The 19,127-nt window shown below is 42.8% G+C and overlaps 1 protein-coding gene across 1 annotated transcript in view; it reads right to left on the bottom strand.

The window, feature by feature from the left end:
• st6gal2a (ST6 beta-galactosamide alpha-2,6-sialyltranferase 2a) overlaps positions 1 to 12,845 on the bottom strand; it is a 41,509-nt gene extending 28,664 nt beyond the window's left edge. The window contains exon 1 of the mRNA XM_079562389.1: positions 12,582 to 12,845. The gene's annotated coding sequence lies outside the window, so the exon portion shown is untranslated. The remainder of the gene's footprint in view (positions 1 to 12,581) is intronic.
• Between the last annotated feature and the right edge of the window lie 6,282 nt (positions 12,846 to 19,127).

The raw sequence follows: 19,127 nt of genomic DNA, 5'->3' as shown, positions 1-19,127 counted from the left end.
ATACAACCTGTTAGAAGCGTTAAGGCGGCGCTCAAAGAGGCCAATATGAAATCAATGTGATAGAGTCAGGCCAAATTAACTTGAAAGGTTGATGGTGAGCTTAGCTTGAGTAAAGCTCTTGTAAAGTGCCGCCATTTAACAGCTAGTTCGCACTCAGGTATTGATCCCGGTGAATAAAGTGATCCGAGACAAAGAGATGGAAGCACAAAAACAGGACACCAACCAACCAGGCACAGTAATATAACCACAGGCGGATTAACATGAAGATTACGGCTGCATTGATGCACAGTAGAAAGCACATCATGCTGTTTGCAAATTATATTATTCAGCCTTTGATTAATGTTGATGATGATTTTGCATTTCTACACAAAACAATACGGTTGGACCAGCTCTCCCTTATCTAAATTCATATCAGCGTATCAAATTCAGTTTCCTGATGCATCGTTCATGAACAACATGAATTTGACACCTTTTATACTTGAGAGATGCATTGTAATTGTATAAAAGGAAGCTAATTTATGGACACCTTTCAACAAAACGTGGATTAACTTCAGCAACATGATCTTTTAGGCACTTCCCTTTTCGTTTACAACAACACTCGTTTCGCATCCACCGTCTCAATGTTATTGATTACATGATGTGCTTAGGATCATGTAGCTCGATATGTAGAGTAATAACCAGCAAGAGCCACGACACACCGCCACACTTTCTCGTATTGTACATTTCTGTGGTCGTGGACGGGTTTGATCGGAGATGGGAAACCCGATCTTCAGAGAGGCGATACCGGGAGTTATGTCGCGTTAGCAGAGAGGAGGGGGAAATAAATGGTCTCAGTCTGAGAGAGCGAGGCCACAGCTACAGGTTCAGCCTCAGTGGGGCAGCCGTTATTACCACATCGGAAGTTACATCTCAGCAACAGTAATTAGAAGCTCTCCGAAGGGTCTGCAGCCCTTTATCGCCATTAGCAAGACCTCAGAAAGGGCCGTTAAGGGATGACCTGAAAGGAGGACTAAATCTGCAGCAAAAAGTCATCATTACTTCAATTATATTTCAATGGATTTCTAGCAAATACTGCACCAGACTGGCAAAGCATTATGACAATTGCACAGTGAATGTTTCTCCTAAATAGCCCCACGCTCACTGCACAATGTGCTGCGTAAAAACAAATGGATGACACTGACAGGGCTTCTTGACGCAGCAGTCCCAGGTGAGATGCAAGCGGGAACTATGGAAGCAGCTATATAGCACACTTGCGTTATTGAAAATCCATCTTGCTGCCAGGAGTGAGGGCATTTCTAAGTATAGTGTCTCTTATTGTCTGTAAATGAGTCTCACACATCAGCGGGTACACAGGGCTGTGACATAATGACATAATGAGAGCCTTCCTCCTCACTCCCCACGCTCACTTTCCTCTTCCTCCCCCACATCTGCCTCACAGCGACCTACATTCAAGTCTCCATGCAGATGTTAGGCCACGCTGCGCTTCAGTGGGCTTTGCTGATGCTGGTGGGGGCCAGTTCTCTTTGCGGAATCATTGGCTAGGACCTGGCAACAAATACACATCGCAATATACTCAAGCTTAATCGAAGTCATATTGAAATCGAAATTTTAATAGTCTTCTTGCACAAATAACTAAATACTATGGGGTCTTATTATGAAATTAGGGGTCAGTTGATATGGGTTTTTCTACAATGCTGATTTGTGGGGTTTTGATTGGCCGGTGCCTTTAATCCTCTGCAATATTTTAGACCGAAGTTTAAAAATGTCTCGTCTATTAAAAGAAAACATTTGCAACATAAAATATGCACAATACAATCTGAGGTGTACAAACTTGTGACAGATTTCCCAATTGTCGCCTCGATGTTTCTCAGCTCTCCATCCCCGATATCGCCATTTTATCGACCAATAGCAGATACTGTAAAATACCAATGTATCGGCCCGATATCTCCACCGGCCGATATATCAGTCGACCACTATTTTAAATGCATTTGATTCTTGCATCAGTTTAAACATAAATCCCCGATCTAATTGTAATAGCAATGTTCCCCAAGTCATGTTGCTCCACATTAAAGTAATGGTAATAATCTATTGCTATTATTTCATACAGTTGTGAGTAGGGATGGGACGATAATGAAATTTGGGGTCACAATTATCTTGGCCAAAACAATGGCGATTAAAGAATATTAGCACAATATTTGCCTATGGTGTAAAAAAATCACAAACTGCAGAAATGATGGGGATTGGGCAAACATTAAATATTGTTTATTGTTTATTGACCTCTTCCATTGTCTGCTATAAATGTCATGTTGAGCGAGACATAAACTAAGTATTTAAAGGCACATTGAGTAACATTTTGGACTATACTGTTGTCATCAATACAAAACATGCAGCTGATGAGCAGCTCGATACAGAAAATGGTATACGAGCGATCACTGGTATTGTTTACTTTTCTTTCGCCGGATGTTTTGGTGAATGGTAGGTAACAGCTAATGCATCCTAGCCTGGCCTTAGCCATCCATAAACTCCGGTCAAATGTAATTTCCCTACATGTACGTCTGGGCTTGATCTCAGTGGCTGCGTTACATCAGTTGACTTTCTGCCTACCTACAGGGAGCGGGGGAGGCGGGTGTTGTAGGTGACGTCAAGCTTTTGCGCCGATTTGCGGGTTGTAGTTTGGCAATGGCGGCGGATACGAAAGAAATGGAAGCTCTTCAATCCGTCCTGGCTCGGCTCCCAAATATCCAGAAATCAAAATTGAAGCCTTGGAATGTGCAAGGAATGTCCCCAAGAGTTATAATGGCTGCTTCACTCATTACATACGTCACGACCAAACGCTAGCGAAAATCAGATCCAATCGTTTCAAAGGAGTTCACCCCTCCCACCTGATAACGGAGCTCAATTGAGAAGTTCCAGAGCCTTACACGAAACGTAGTAAGTACAAGGGTATGGTAAAACCAGGCTAGATGCATCCAGGTCTCTAACAAGGTTTTATAAAATGATAGATCTGTTACAGCGCAAGAGAAGCAATGCCCTGTTTATGAACATTGTTTTTTGCCGATCATAGGATTTTTATCATTTGTTTAAAACATAAAATGCCTATCACGGCCCCGGGATGTGACGACATCGCGATCGCTCGCATTGCTGCAGTGGGTAATCAAAGAATACATTTGGATGAGGAACTAACCTACTGAGATCTTGAATCCTGCTGATTTTAGTCACATCTCCATGGAGACGTACCCACTCCTGGTAAAGTTACCGGCACTGGTTGTCTGATGGATTTAGCTTAGATTATCTTCTAGCACGATAATCAAAAAATGTAGTGATCGATTAATTGCTGCATTTTTTTAATACGATTAATGATATTATTGTTTATCGTCCTATCCCTGGTTGTGAGGGAGTTGGGGCTATTAAACCGTAAGCACACAGAGGGGCAGCAGTGGTGAAATTCATGCAATATGCATTTGTCAACTTGCTGTCTTATAGAGTATTACATAATGCTAGTAATGAGAGATGTGTTTTGTATAGAGCTTTTTCAGAAAGATAAATGAAAATAACCCTTCCATATCTCAACTTTGAAACGCAGTGAGAAGAATCCAGCACTGTTTAAATGTGTCCCTCGTAGCCACAGCAGCAGAACCAGGCAGGCACCACTGGCACGCTGCATGTGGGGCATCAGACTCACTGCACACAGAGCTCGTCTCAGCCATGCTCCGAGCTGCCAGTCACCACCACCAGCGCAATCACATGACTGCACACAACTGTGGGCAGAATAACACTCCCGAAAACTGCAGTCACGGCTGTTTGCCTTTCACTTCCTTTATCTCAGATACAAGAGGCAGAGTGGCAAAGGGAGAGCAGGCCACTCAGAGGTCGACAGAGCCAGACATGCCTCATTGTGCCTGCAGAAAGCCTGGAGGAGCTCCCAGGAAAGAATGTCAGTGGATTTGTGTTACTATGCCACAGCAACTAATACAGTAAAACAATACAGATATTTAGTTTCGCTTAACTGCGCTCCAATTCTATTAAAATCTGATCAATAGTAAATCTCCATTTCCAAGTCCAACAAGGCCTATTTATATATGTACTGCAGTCCATTAACTTGTTATTAGGGCTGCACAATATGACAAAATCATCATGCTATCCAATATCTGTCTTTTAAACAGTTGCATTTCACAAAACCATTTCAACAAAGCGCAATTCATACAAAAATCTAAACCATTTTTTTTTATTTGAAGCTAAAACGGAAATAAATCAGGAAATGTATGACCGTAAATCTCAGTCAGATGGAAAACTTCTGTGATTATCCGACTTATTGTGGCTTCTTGTTAGTAGTAGTTTGATCTCTCAGCAGAAAGACATTCTCGCCAGCTCTAAGTTAATTGGACACTTGGGGTCCTGCTGTTGTCATTGCAGCCCTGGTCACGGATTGGCCAGCTCACAATTGCAAATTTCGAGGTTTTCAGGCTTCTCACATTAATCGTAGTCAACGGCTGGTCTATAAATAATTCATGACTTACCAAAAGCCACCATCACCCAAAAAAATACCACAAAGAGATTCTTCCTCTTTCTGATCACAGCGCGTGTCAAAAGTCACTGAATGCACTGTTTGATGGGCCAGTGCGTGTAGCACAGTTCGTGAGTCCAAAAATGGTTTCTTTTGAAATGTGAATAAGAGACCGCATTGTTGCTGGGGGACAAAATTCCACGATGAATGAAACTATTGGTCTCATACAATGCTGCTTTTATGATATGGATGCACAAACTTATTTATAACATGAGACGTTCAAATGGATAATTCACTCAAAGCGACATGCGATGAGCCGAAGCTGACATGTTTAATCTTTAAGTACCCGTGGCTTTTCATTTTTGAGGGTGGGAATCTCTCAGCTCAAATACCTCCTCCATCAAGGTCAGTCTGAAAGTCCTAACTCCATTAAAGCCTGATCCTGCTGAGAATTAGATTAGGCCTGTGCCGTCCATCCTCCTGCACCCACAGCACTGATTATATCAGCCAGACATAATGTAGAGTTTTCGTCAAAGAGCCGCTCGGAAACTCATTAATCGTGTTCCGAGAAGTGACTACGGCGAATCATTACAGAGAGGTGCAGTGTGGTAGGTGTCTTTCACACTTGTCACAGCCTCTGTTGAGAAATTTTACACCTGAACTGGAGCTAAGTGAGTGACAGAGCGGAAATAATAATGTTTACAAACTACAAAGCATGTCGGTGAACTCTGAAACAATAATTCAACCATAAACATTAAGGGTTGAGGGGGGTGGAAGCGAATACTCATTCTCGAAAAGTTGTGCCAATATCAAAATATCAAATGCATTTTTCACCTCATTTATAAGGTTGACGAACTCTCCGTGATGCCAGGCGAGAAACTTAATAGCGTAAACTTTCTTGATGTACAGCGATGAGGTATTCGCCCCATTACAGAGACCTGTTCAAATGGCGTTTCCTGCATTAGACACCTGGGGCACGTTCTTCCAACCCAAAAATAATAAGCTGTCAGTCGTTAAAAAAGTGAATTGTAAAATGGAAATACGCCTTGCGAATTGTGTTACTTCTGTTCATAATACATTGCACTGCAGCACTTTTCGAGACGCTCAAAGATGCTTCACAGTGACACACGGTGAACAGCGAGCTATTGGTTTTATAACGGATCCAAAATACTCTGAACTGATTATTTTCAAATACTGCAGCTTATTTTACAACAATCCCCACCTTTCACCCACAAAAGCAATGATTTACGAGAAACAGTCTCCACAGGAAGTGTTAGATTTACGTGCGGATTAAAGTCGTAATGCTTGAGCACACCTGGAGAAGGTCGACACACCACAATTACCGGCTCTGCCCTGCAAACGCGAGCTGTGTGAAGTGCGAGCACGCCTTGTAATTACTGGGGCAGAGGACGCGTTTCATTTAGGGCACATCCACAGACACAGCAGCACAACGGTTACTCATTTACTACAGCAGGGTCAGACAGGAGAAAGTCAGATGTACAGCCCAGGACAAGAGACTCGACTTCAAGGACCTCACACAATTAGGGCTAACAGTCGCCTCAAATTCAAAAGGCTAAATATGTTGGGTTTGTGTCCAGGAAGAGTTTGAGTCATCCTGGCCTTTGCCTCAGATAAATCACCAAGGGCAGTACGTTTTGATGATGGGCTTTGAGAGAGCAGAGTGCCCTCTCAAAGGCAGCCTGCCAGCAGCAAGGTCCTAGGGAGGAAATACAGATGCCTAACATGACAGATCATAAAACACAGCAATAGGCACATACAGCCTGAGAGGAGGGGGATGTCCACTTTCTTTACCTGAGATCAGACGGACCACAAAACCATCGCAAATCAATGCAGTTTCTAAAAAAGTATCATACTGATTGTAGCCTAGTGGTTAAGGCAGCTGCACATATGGCAGAAGACTGTTCTGTTATGATTTTGGGCCCCGGCCCTGTCAATTTGCTAAGTGTCTTTCTCTACTCTTAAATCATAGATTTTGTCCTGTCAAGTAAAGCCTTTGGGCCAAAAACAAATCTGTTGGAGTCTTAAATAGAGCTCTAGCTCGTATGAATGTATAACGACCACAAGGGAAAAGCCGCTTCTGAGGATAAAAGCGAGACCTCCTCAACTTAGTCAACTCAGTTGACAAATGCACTTATGAAAGGTCTGATTTTCCAAAAACTTATAATATGACCTGCCCCCAGTTAAACTCCTGGGGAAGTTAAATTCTCACAATATTCGTGAGTTTAAAAAACACACGAGAATCCATCTTGAACCACTGCCTTCACTGTTCAGAAAAAAATACACTATTTAAAAGGACTAGATGGAAGTTGACGTTTTTATACTCGCTACTGCCACCTCAAGTCTTACGCGTAACTGCAATTTCTATTTTAAGCTCGTGCTTGACGGCACTTCGGACTCGAATTAGCACCATTTTCAGTGACAGTGCAGGATTTTAGAGGCAGTTGTGGTGAATAGGTCTGGGCTCATTTTACACATTAGAATGTTGCTAAAGCAAGTAGGGGGTGATAAAACATAATTTTACAATTTTTAAAAATCGGTGTAAATATCAGTACTAGTAGTAATTTAATCAGTCCATGTTTTGTGCACTTCTCTCTGGACTTTTTGTGCTGAATATGAACTTTTAACTGTGAAAAAAATGCAGAGGCTGACAAGAGTGGTATGTGTTGCAAAGATGCACACTTCCAGTCTACTAAACCCCGCCTGATCTTGAGTGACCTCTGGACGCTTGCTGCTAAACGCGGCCTGTCATTAGCCGCTAATTGGAGTATACAATGAAACCTACCTCTCCATAAGCTGCTCAGGCCTCCACATCTCGTGCTAGACACAACAAGAGGAGAAGACACATGCCAGACGATCATGCATCTCCACCAGATTTAAACAAATTACCAGCACCGTCTATGCATCAGCGGCGAGTGCCTTTGCAGCAGGAGTGAGAGGCACAGCTGGCTCTGATGGTTTGACTTTTGAAGGCCGGGCTCAGATAACTGCTGCTCTGGTGGGTTAGTGGCCAGCTGAAATTACACCTTCACACAGGGCCAGCTCATGCCAGGCCTCATACTGTAATCATGTACAGTATGGAGCGGGTAAAGAAATCAGCTTCGAGGGGAAATTATAGGGCAGTGACCACCTAAAAGTCAGGCGAAATGGAACGGTCACTATTGGGTCGTGCTGTGAAGGAAGGATAATCACTTTCTCTCAGATAAACTTTTTTTGGGGGGGTATCAACGAAGAAAGAACATTTGACACTGAACACCACAAACTTGGCCCATTAAAGTGAATCTTTTAGGAGCTAAATGTCCCAAGAGCTCAACACCACAGAGTTCATGTGCGTGTTTTATGATACTTGTACCTAACTGTACTTTTTCCGGTATCAATAAATGTGCGTGCGTTCCATAAAAACTACAAGACTGTTTATCTGAGCAAAACCTGTAGTTTTTAATCTTTTATTTCAGCTGGGACCGAGAAACTTTCTTTCTGCTTCCCTCCAGACACCAAAACTTGGCATCTAAATAAAACTATTTTCCTTCCTAGCCCTAAAGGGTGAGCTAAATCATGAATAATAAACCATATAGAGCTGTATGACTTGTGTGGACAACTTTGGGAAGGAAAACCTCACAGCGATATTACACAGCCCACAGACTTCAACTTCAGGCAGATGTCCTACGCCTTAATATTCAATTGGCAACTTTTAATATGCTGCGACGTCCAGCCCTGTTCTCTCGATGGGGAGTTTCACCTCATGCCTAAATCAAAGTGACGTTTCCGCGCAGCCCTGAAATATTGAACAGGTGCTACAGTGTGCAGCTATTAAACATAGAGACACATCCCTCTGAACCACTTCTGCAAAACCGTCCTTGGACACTTCCGTCGCTGCTGTCTCACAATCTAGTTTATTTCTCGTGGGTAAATTGGGCGCAAACAAAATGAGCGGCGCAAACAAAACGCTGCATCGTTTTCCAACAGCTTCGCCCATTGATCAGCCTTCTCATAATTCAGTTGGTCGATTATATGGAGTCTTGTATCCTTCACACTCCCAGATACAACTGCTGCCTCGGTGCGGCCAATAGCAAAGATCTGGGCCAGCACTTTTTCCATTAATCATTCATCAAGTAGTTTCCAATATAATGAGCAGGCTTTTTGTTGCTAAGGGCACACATGCACATTCTGATACTTTTCCCAAGTTATGATTCAGAATCACTTCTCTGGCTTGGTGTGTTGGAGATTTTGATTTCATTTTTAGTTATTTCTGATTTCAGCCCAACATTCCCATTGTGAGTATAAAAAAAAACGGATTTCAAGTTCAGTGCTCAGGCTGCAATTACTTTTAATAGCCAGCTCTTTGAGTCCAAGTGTGACATCTTAATATCTCAGCTATTGCACAATGCTCAATGCCTTGACAAGTACGGAAAGGCACATAGTTATTTGCCCTGTAAGCAGTTTGCACTTGCTGCCTGCTTCTATAGGGAAGCTCCACTTCCAGCAGCAAAATCTGTACAAGGTCAAGGCACCAAAGGATTAATCTAACCATTGACTATTGTTGTCAGCTACTTTCTTTAAACCCGTGCCGTGTTGTTTTTTGTATACAAGATCGACACCGCATCCCAACATTTGCCACAACTTATACTTATACTTTTTTGCAGGTGTTAGGTATGATCTCAAATATATTTTATCGCCATCTTTGAAAATGCAAGATTGATCTAAAAAAAAAAGAAGAAGCTAAAAACGAAATGTCCGGTAGTTTCACTTCCTGATCCTCCACATGTCATGAGCCACAATAAGCCGCTTCCACCTGCCCTCCTCTTGCTCCCCTTCGCTGCGCAGCTGTTTCAATAAAGATTCAAAAAAATATATAATCTGAATGAGTGATGGTGAGCATTTTTACTTTGCAGTGAAAGGAATTGGCTTAGCAAGAGATGGAGAGGCGGAGAAGCGTAGGACACGTAGAACCAAAAGAGGAGATTTTTGGAGAAGCCGTCGTCGCGATGCTAAGATCCAATAATTACTCAAAGATGTGCGAGTGGAGCGAAAGATAACTCCAGATATGTTTTTAATAAGAGACCAACAAAATAACATGGGGGGATAAGCTCTTAAAAGTCCATTTTGCATAATTCATACATTCATAAGGATCCTAGGGAAGATACTGCTGGGGGAAATACTTATATTACCTTAAAAGGGGCTAGATGCAAGTTTGCCATTTTACGCTCACTACTGCCATCTCAGGTCATACATGTAACTGCACCTTCTATATTAAGCTCGTGCATGACGGCAATCCGGACTCGAAGTAACACGTTTTTGAGTGACAGTTCCATAATTTTAGAGGCAGTTGTGGTGAACAGGTCTGGGCTCATTCTACACTAGGACATGGCTGGAACATGTAGGGGGAGGAAAATACATTATTTTAACATTTTCAAACTCTGTATAGTCCCTTTAAGTTGTGAGCAAAACATTAAGTATAACAGACTTTTCTGTTGTGTATGCGCTACATCTGGAGTCTATACAGCAGCCACAGCTCATCCGTGTGCATTGTTTGTTAAGGGCTTAAGTAAACTTTTCGACCAAAATGCGAATAGCAACATAAGCACAGGTGCTCAGGGTTGAGGTAGGATTTTTAAAAAAGGGGAGGCTTTATTTCTTTTTGGCAGCGTTGTTCATTCACACCTGTACCCTGTCTGCGTACAAAGACACCAGACTGCACTTTTGAGACAATAAACAGCTGCAGAGACAGAGAGGTGGCAGTCGGCATATACAGCAGTGATTAGGGAGGTGTGGGAACGCGCGGAAACACAGATGTTGTGAGAATAAAGCAAGGGAATCTATCAAACAGCTCAAAGCAGTGCGCGCAGTTAATACGCATGCTGTTGTTTCCTGAAGAAAACCCATCACGGAAAAGCAGTGGAGAAGAATTCCTTAGCAAGGACGAAGCGAAAGGGGTAGCTTTGATTGCAGTGGCCACAACATGAAACAATGAAGTGAATGTGTTTTTTCATATACGGTGTTCTCTGCAGCTTCCTGAAGGTTGATGTGTGACATTGGGGGGAAAAAAAACCTGGCGCCTCGTAATCTCGGCCTTTGGTCATTTCAAATAACTGGCTGCAGCAGCACTTGAAAAGGCCAACGCATGGCAACCCCCGCAACATGTAAACAGCAAACACTTAACACTTTTGAGGCTGATGTGTTAAAAGGCTTTACAAGGTGAAGGCTGCAGATTACGCCGCCAACTCTCAATGAAGCGCCCCTGTATGGTCGATGCAAACATTGGCGGAATCTAGTTGTGAGCGGAGGTTCATCTTAAGTCACATCATACACTGTTGTCATTTTCATGAAAGGTTAAAGCCGTGGTTCTCAGCTGGCGGATTGGGGGCCAAAAGTGGGTCGCAGAACCAGTTTCAGTGAGTTGCCAATCTTTCTGGAAACATTTCTTAAATGTATTGATAACGCTTTATATTAAGCTGTGCTCATTAAGTATTAATAAGCTTTAATAATATTATGCTTTTATTTATTAACACACTGCTTATTATACTTTTATCTGTAACATAGGCCATTAATAATATGCTTATTCATAGCCAACCCTTAACTCACCCTAACCTTAACCCTACCCTAAATGATTACTAATGCTCATTAATACTTAATGTGCACACCTTAATCTAAAGCGATACCTGTTTATCTACTGAAAAAGAATAAAACGCTATCTAAAGCAATTAAAACAACTATTAAACATGAGTTGTTGTTGTTTTAAGCTTATTGGTTATTCAATCGGTTTATTTAATATTTAAATTCTGTTTGCAGCTCGTCACCCTGATGGTGGGTCTCATATTTCATACCAGTTGAGAACCACTGGGTTAAAGGGTAAGAGCAGAACTTTGTCATGTACAATATTAGATTCCAATATATCGGACGAAGCGATGTTTGGTCTACAGTACACATTTCAGAAGTGTCTTCAGAAGTGACAAAAATATGAACTAAACTTACACGAGAACTACTTGTGCTTCAGAACATGTTTGTAGATGTCGAAGCAAAATCAAATCAAATAGTGTGTAGAGAAAAAATCACCTCTTGAAGTAAGGAAACCAGGTGCTCATCGAGATCTGTAGGCCAGGATATACTTGAATAAAGAAGGATCAAGGCACTCCGTATTCCTTCTGTAGTTTTGTTTCTTACGCGAAATCAAATCAAATACTTTTTGTGCAGCCCAATAATCACAACAGGAACGGTCTTACAAGGCCGTGCCAATATTGCTGATGTACAAACAGGAGCAGTTTGGAAACCAGCAATGACGCAGAAATCGAACAGTGAGACAAAAAACAAATGTCCATAATATGAAGAGTCAGCAGCAGATGGATAGATGCCCTGAGCTTCAAGGTTGACAACAACTCTATGCATTATGCTTGCAGAAGATTTTCAATTGGCTAAGTCTATTCAAATGTTGTTAAAACTGAACAAATAAACACCATGTTCATTAAGATGCCCCTTTACATATTAACACAGTGCTAATATAAACGAGGGCACACATTGCAAACGTATCCCATCAGGACTCATGAGGTCAGTTTTGAAAAGGCCCATTAATACCCCATATGTGAGAATGCTCCATTACTGTGAGGAAAGAAGTTGTTCTAGGCCAGACTGAGAGGAGAGTCTCCAAAAAGGCAATGTGTCGGTGCGTGGAGGAGAGCATCACATTTACATGTACACGGCTGCGCTGCAAAAGGGCCATCACGCGGCTTATGTTTATTACTCCATTTTTGCAGAACACCTCAGAACAGGAGCCAAACGGTGAAGGCTGTTCTGGAGGACGCCATCAATGTGGTAAACTGAGGATGAAACCTGAAGCACCACCAAACCATCAGCCTGTTCGCACAAAGGCAAACGCAGCCGCTGGCTTCGTAAATCGCAAAACGAGAGTGGCTTTTTATCCTTTTTCTTTTTCTTTTTTTTTTGGTCAAATATTTAAAAAAAAAACACGTTCGCGCTCCGTGTCCTGCACAAAGCGCGCATGGAAATGAGCACACACATGCAGGACTGAATGGAAATCCTGCGCAAAGGCGAACAAAGCCCTTACCTAAAAACTGTGCTGCTCCTCGCGGGATGCTGCTGCCGGAGCTCGTGCAGCTGTTCGGCGCATTTCGCTCGGTCGCACGCGGAGCAGGCGGGCCACTTTGGATCGCATCAGCTCGCGCTTCATTGAGGAGATATCCACTACTACACCGCGCGCAGGGGCTCTGTTGTCTGTCACATTGTTGCTGGCCCTTTTCTCGCATCCACATCTGAGTTGGAGGGGGCGGAGTCTCGGAGGGGCTGGGTTATTTCGCGAGGAACCGAGGGGGCTCCTAGTTGGTCGGGATGGAGGGGAAGGAAGGACGGCTGTGAGGTGGAAGCCAGGCGAAAAAAATCATTTGAATTAATTTGAACTCATTAACTGCCATATGTCCTACGTTTGTTTCACTCTGTTGGCTCTGTATTAATGTCTTTATTTTCACCTCATTTCTGTTGAGCTCGGTGTGGAAGAAAATAGAATTGTCCATCAAACTCTTCCAACAAACCAGAAAAGTGGCAGCCACGTTGGAATCGTCTTTGTTCTAATTTGTTTATTCAAATAAATCCGTAAACAAAACACCTATATAAAATTCTCATTTGACTCATTTGTTTATGGCTTAGGCGTGTGCAGGGGCGGACTGGCCATATGTCCATTCTGGACCACTGGCTCTAGGGCCACCGGTCCCGCCTTAACCGAGCTTTACCTAAATCTATAAGCTCAAAATAGCGAGAAAAAGAGAGTGAAAACAAAACAAAAATGTGCCGGAAAAGCATCAAAAAAGTGACACCAAATGTGATGAAAAGGCTACGAAAACGTGAGAAAAACACGTATGACAAAAATGTGGCGACGTGACAAAAAGTTACCATCACTTTTGTGGGTCTTCGCTTTCAAATGAGGCGTTACATTGTTGCTCTCCAGTCGAGAAGCTTTAAGATTTAGGTAAAGCCCTATATAAAAATAAAAAAAATCTAAAAGGAATTCCATGGAGTATGGTGTACCACAAGGTTCTTTTTTGGGACCATTATTTTTTAGTATTTATATTAATGATTTTGCTTCTGTTTCTACGACCACCTTTCCCGTTCTTTTTGCTGATGATACCGATCAAAAAAATAATCATAAAAAGCCGAACTGAGGAATATTCGCTCGGTTAAGGCAGGTGGTAAGAGGTTAAAGGAATAGGCCACTCCCCCGTGGCTTCTATCACGTAAACACAGTGCAGACGGCGTTAGCATTTAGCCTCTCCCCCTCTCCACTATAGCTCCAAAACAGGACAAGATAGAAGCTACCAAGCTCTTCCACGTTTTCCCTATTTAAATATGGTTACGTGATGTGTTACACTACAAAGTATAGTTACACAAAATTAAACAATGTGGATTTTCTAAGCGGATAAAAGGGGGGACTTTATTGTAAGGCGTAATAATACCAGGAGTAGTTTGGCATCCGCACAGTAAAGTGAAGATTACTGCGCGGATTTCAAACTACTCCTGGTATTATTGTAGCTCTCCATCCCCAACCAAGCATCTAAAAAGGCTTTTCTGCACAGGCTCGGTGAAACATTTTTTAGATACATTTTCTTTTTGTTCTGAACATGTGGAACTCAATCTGCAAGCATTTCGGTAAAGTATAAAGACCCAACGAATGGCCATTTTTGTGTTGAAATGTCATCTTGACTAAAGCTACAGGTGTCTTAAAGGAACAGGCCGCCGTTTTTACATATTGAGATATGTTCTTGCCTGAGCTTTGACGAGTTGATGCGTACCTGTCTGGTCTTTGTGCGTGCGCTCAGTCACACAAAACGACCAAAGATGTTGTTAGCATTTAGCCTCTTCTAGTATATTCCTATAGCTCCAAATGGGTTGAAGTTAGAAACGACCAAGCTCTTCCACAGGCACACACAAAGACCAGACAGGTACGTATCTCGTCTAAGCTCAGGTAAGAACATATCTCAGTAGGACAAACTGTGGCCTGTTCCTTTAAGTATCTCTGCCATTTTTGTTACATAGAAAGAGCTCACAAGTTAAAATTGGTGAGCTGTAAATGTATACCAGCATATAAGGTCAACTGCAGTCCTCAGGCAAGGGTGTAAAATAACAGAAAATGTATATAGTATATGATTTTCACCAAAGGAAATGCACCTGTTGAAAGAAGCTGGGCTGGGGTGTCACGGTTTGAAAGGGAAAGGAACCACCCTTGTAATTGGAGTTCTATTTTCTAGATGTCACTATTGTGTTTTTATGTTGTAAAGCCAACCTTGGAGCTCCAAGTTCCTATACATTGTAACAGTATAGGTTTTTTTTATGTAACTTTCAATGGACTGCCCTGGACTTAAAGGCATTTCTCATGTTCTGTATGTACTGTTACTGGAAACTGAGGGAATTTTTTGAAGTTTGATATAACCTGTGGGCGCCTTCAGATGAGAATGACATATACATCATATATATATTATATATATATATATATATATATATATATATATATAAAAAAAAAAAACTAAACTAACTCTTCCTCACCCTCCGCGGGCGGTCTCTTTCTCCTCCTGCTCGGGTCCTCTACCAGAGGCCTGGGAGCTTGAGGGTTCTGCGCAGTATCTTTGCTGTTCCTAGAACTGCACTTTTCTGGACCGAGATGTCTGATGTATTTCCTGGGATCTGCTGGAGCCACTCCTCCAGTTTGGGGGTCACTGCCCCGAGTGCCCCAATGACCACGGGCACCACTGAGGCCTTCACCCTCCAGGTTTTCGCCAGCTCTTCTCTGAGCCCCTGGTATTTCTCTAGTTTCTCGTGTTCCTTTTTCCTGATGTTGAAGTCGCTTGGTATTGCTATGTCGATCACAACGGCTTTCCTCTGCTCTTTGTCCACCACCACAATGTCCGGTTGGTTCGCCATTACCATTTTGTCCGTCTGTATCTAGAAGTCCCACAGGATCTTGGCTCGGTCATTCTCTACCACCTTTGGAGGTGTTTCCCACTTTGACCTTGGGGTTTCCAGCCCATACTCTGCACAGATGTTCCTGTACACTATACCAGCCACTTGGTTATGGCGTTCCATGTAAGCTTTCCCTGCCAGCATCTTACACCCTGCAGCTACTGTATGTGCTGGATTGTCTCATTGGCCTCTTTGCACAGTCTACACCTGGGGTCTTGTCTGGTGTGGTAGATCTGGGCCTCTATTGCTCTGGTGCTCAAGGCCTGCTCCTGTGCAGCCATGATGAGTGCCTCTGTGCTGTCCTTTATATATATATATATATATATATATATATATATATATATATATATATAAATTTTACGGGATGAGTGTTTTGATTCTTAAGCCAACTGTCTCGTGTATACTGTATATAGACAACATAAGTATGGGAGTAGTCTCTGCATAATGCACTCGTGGCAGTATGTACATGTTAGTATGGAGAGTACAGTGGAGTATGGGGGCCAGCAGTGTAATACAGGTTGTGTTTATGCACTGCTCTCTTAATTGCCTCATCAGTAAATGTCAAGCGTTCAAATGGCCCCACCGTCGAGATTTATTTATTCATTTGTGCACCATCAGACTACGGCACCGCTGCTGCATGCTGCAATTACTGCTGCACGGCCGAATGTGCTGATGAATAATAAATCACAACACAAAGAGATCTAACCAGCTGTCTGCAAATTCTGAGCAACTACAGAGTCAACTCACCCCACTTATAGTCCAAATGTTTTATTTAGCCCTGACCAAGAAGGGACAGTGGCACAGCCTCTCTGGGGGACACATGCACGGTAGGGTCGGCTATATCCGTTAAAGCACGCGTGTAAAAACAACTGCAGACGAGCGAGAAAGCCCATATAGCTTTGGGATGAGCCTTACACCCAAGTGGCTCTGTATAAACTAAGTATTGGTGACTCATGTGGATCATTTCAGATATGACAAGAGACAGTCTTCCAAGTGAGTGGCTTTTGATCTGATTGGGCCTAACACAATACTAGATGTTCCGTACTTTCATTCTTGAGTTCATCCAAAATGTTGGCAGTTTTCACCACCAAATCTCACTGTGGTTCAACGTGACATTAAAGGTAGAGTCCGTTCATCATTTATTTATTTATTTGTTGATGTTTCTGCTGAGACTGCTGCCTCCGTGACCCGGCCCTGGATGTCAACAGAGATGAGGTAAACAGTTCTAATGAAATATTGATTTTACCGATAACAATTGTAATGCCAATTTTTTCACAAACGAAGACACTTAACATCATTAAAAGTTACTTATGTTTACTTTTTTGGACTTGTGATGATAATTCAGAAATCAGAAAGCCTAATAAGCCCAACACTTTGGGTCACAAGATCACATGGTTAAAACTAGTTTGCAACATCGACGGACTCTATCACTGTTCACTATTCAAAACCTGGGGCCAGTCATGTCTTCAGCAGAGCTAGAGCCAGCACTTTCTAGTCAACGCTCCTGATCCTGATTTAACTTGGGCCTTAAATCCACAAAATTGTACTTGTGTTCGTGTGGTAAGGCAACCCTTGTGTAATAGTAAGTAAGTGCTTTATTTGTCAACGACAGAGTGTTCAGGTGTTAGTCCTGAGCCGCTGCAATTGAGCCGCTGCGACGAGCCACTGTTGGCCGCCCTGACCCGGAGGTCGGGGAAACCGTAGCACTTGGAGAAAACCTGGCTGGCTGCCTTCAGTTCTCCTCTGATCCTCTGTTAAGGTGCAGCGCCTCCTAGGTTTGTCCCTGTTTCAGAGCATGGTGTCCTGCACTGGTCAGCTCCTCCACCTCCTCCTGGTGTAAACCACTAACAATGGATGCTACATATTCAAAATACGAAATTAATAGATCTTACAGGTTTTAATGTTAAAATCAGTCTTCTGTTTGGTTCCCGTATGTTACCTAATGGACTTAAATATATTAATACTGACCATTACTTCTTTTGGTTCCAGAGTTTGCCCCCAAAAGATGCTGATGGAAATGTGAACGAATAAGAAAAGGTCCGCCGTGCAGCTCGGGGCTCCTGGTTGTGAAGCCTACAGTCTTTTGTCTTTGTTGGGGCGGACTCTCTGCTCCCAGGTGCGTGTCAGTCAGCTGCACTTCATCACGGTCTGCCTTTGAACTCAGGCACCGACCATAGGCATCTCTCAGTAACCAGGGTATTTACATGGTCCAGGTGCAGCCATGGCAAGACCACATGCAAAAAAGGAAATGGGCACTCACCACAGTGGATAGTTTGAGCAAATATGATTTCAAAATGTATGTATCATGCCATTTAAATCAAAAAGTTTATAGACCAGAAAGATCACCAACCAGGGTTTCGGAGGGGCAATAAAAAGCATTCAATTCAAACTGGCCAATCCTCCAGAACTTGCAGTGACATCATTTAGGGCAAAGGAAAGGGTTGCAGGCAGAGGACAAACTTCTCAATGAAAGTAAAGTGCCTTCTCAAAGTCGATGACGCTCCTCACAAAACCATCTGCAGTTGTCGAACTTCCGCCTGCATAGCTTCTGTTTGAAACCCCGTAACTGTGGTCTTTTGTTTACCTCTCCGTCCCGCTCTACCCTCATAATCGCTCCCTGCGTAATCATCATCGTAGTCATAACAGTGTGATGGCATGAATCAACATCTCAACATCTGGCCCTCCTCTTCACTCCCAAACACTCTGTTGTTCCTCGCGTCTAATTGTGGCCATTACGGAATAGCCGGAGCGTAACGGTTTCCATGGCGATACACCGATGGGCCCGGGCGCCAAATAACTCGGTCATTTCATGCCATCTGCTTCTCCTGATCACAATATCTTCAGCGGTGATGGTGAATTATGCGAGGGACACGTTGTTCAAAGGCAGGTAGCACTGTTTGATAAGCAGGGACGCAATGATAAACAAGTGTGTGCGTTTGGAGATAACACCGAGACAGCGGATAAAGACTCTGCTCTGTGAACACATCAGAAACATCACGACCGCAGTAATGTTTCAGTGTTAAAAGGGGTCTGAGCAGCTACGATAGCACCTTGCCACTAAAGAGTGTGTGAATAATGCAATTTAAAGTATCTTTGAGTGTCCAGAAGAGGTCTGTATAGAACCAATCTTATATTATAATTTCAGCGAAGATGGGGAAGAGGAGCGCTACATTCTGCTGAAGTAGTGTCATGTCATAGCACAATATGTCATTGCATTTTAATATAACCATGTCTTTAAATACACTGTCCCAATGGTTTAATCTTCCTACCGTGTTTCAGTGCAGCGTGACAATAGTGAAAGACTCTACATCCTTTCAACTTCCAAAGCTTAAAGGAACAGGCCATCGTTTTTACATACTGAGATATGTTCTTATCTTAGCTTAGACGAGTTGATTTGTACCTGTCTGGCCGTTGTGCGTGCGCTCAGTCACCCAAAAAGATCAAAGCTGTTGTTAGCATTTAGCCTCTCCTCCGCTCCTCTATGGGGCCAAGCAGGGGTGAAGTTAAAAGCGACCCCAAGCTCTTCCACGTTTCCCCTATTTGGTTACGTGAGTAGTTACACGATCCAAGTCACATAAAGTTAAACAAAAGGGGCACTATATTGTGAGGCGTAATAACACCTTAGGAGCACTTTGACGTCCAATAA

This window comes from Gobius niger (assembly GCF_951799975.1).
Source record: "Gobius niger genome assembly, chromosome: 9".
Taxonomy (NCBI): Eukaryota; Metazoa; Chordata; class Actinopteri; order Gobiiformes; family Gobiidae; genus Gobius; species Gobius niger.
Note: the sequence above shows the minus strand (reverse complement) of the source record. Positions and strands in the feature narration are given on the sequence as shown.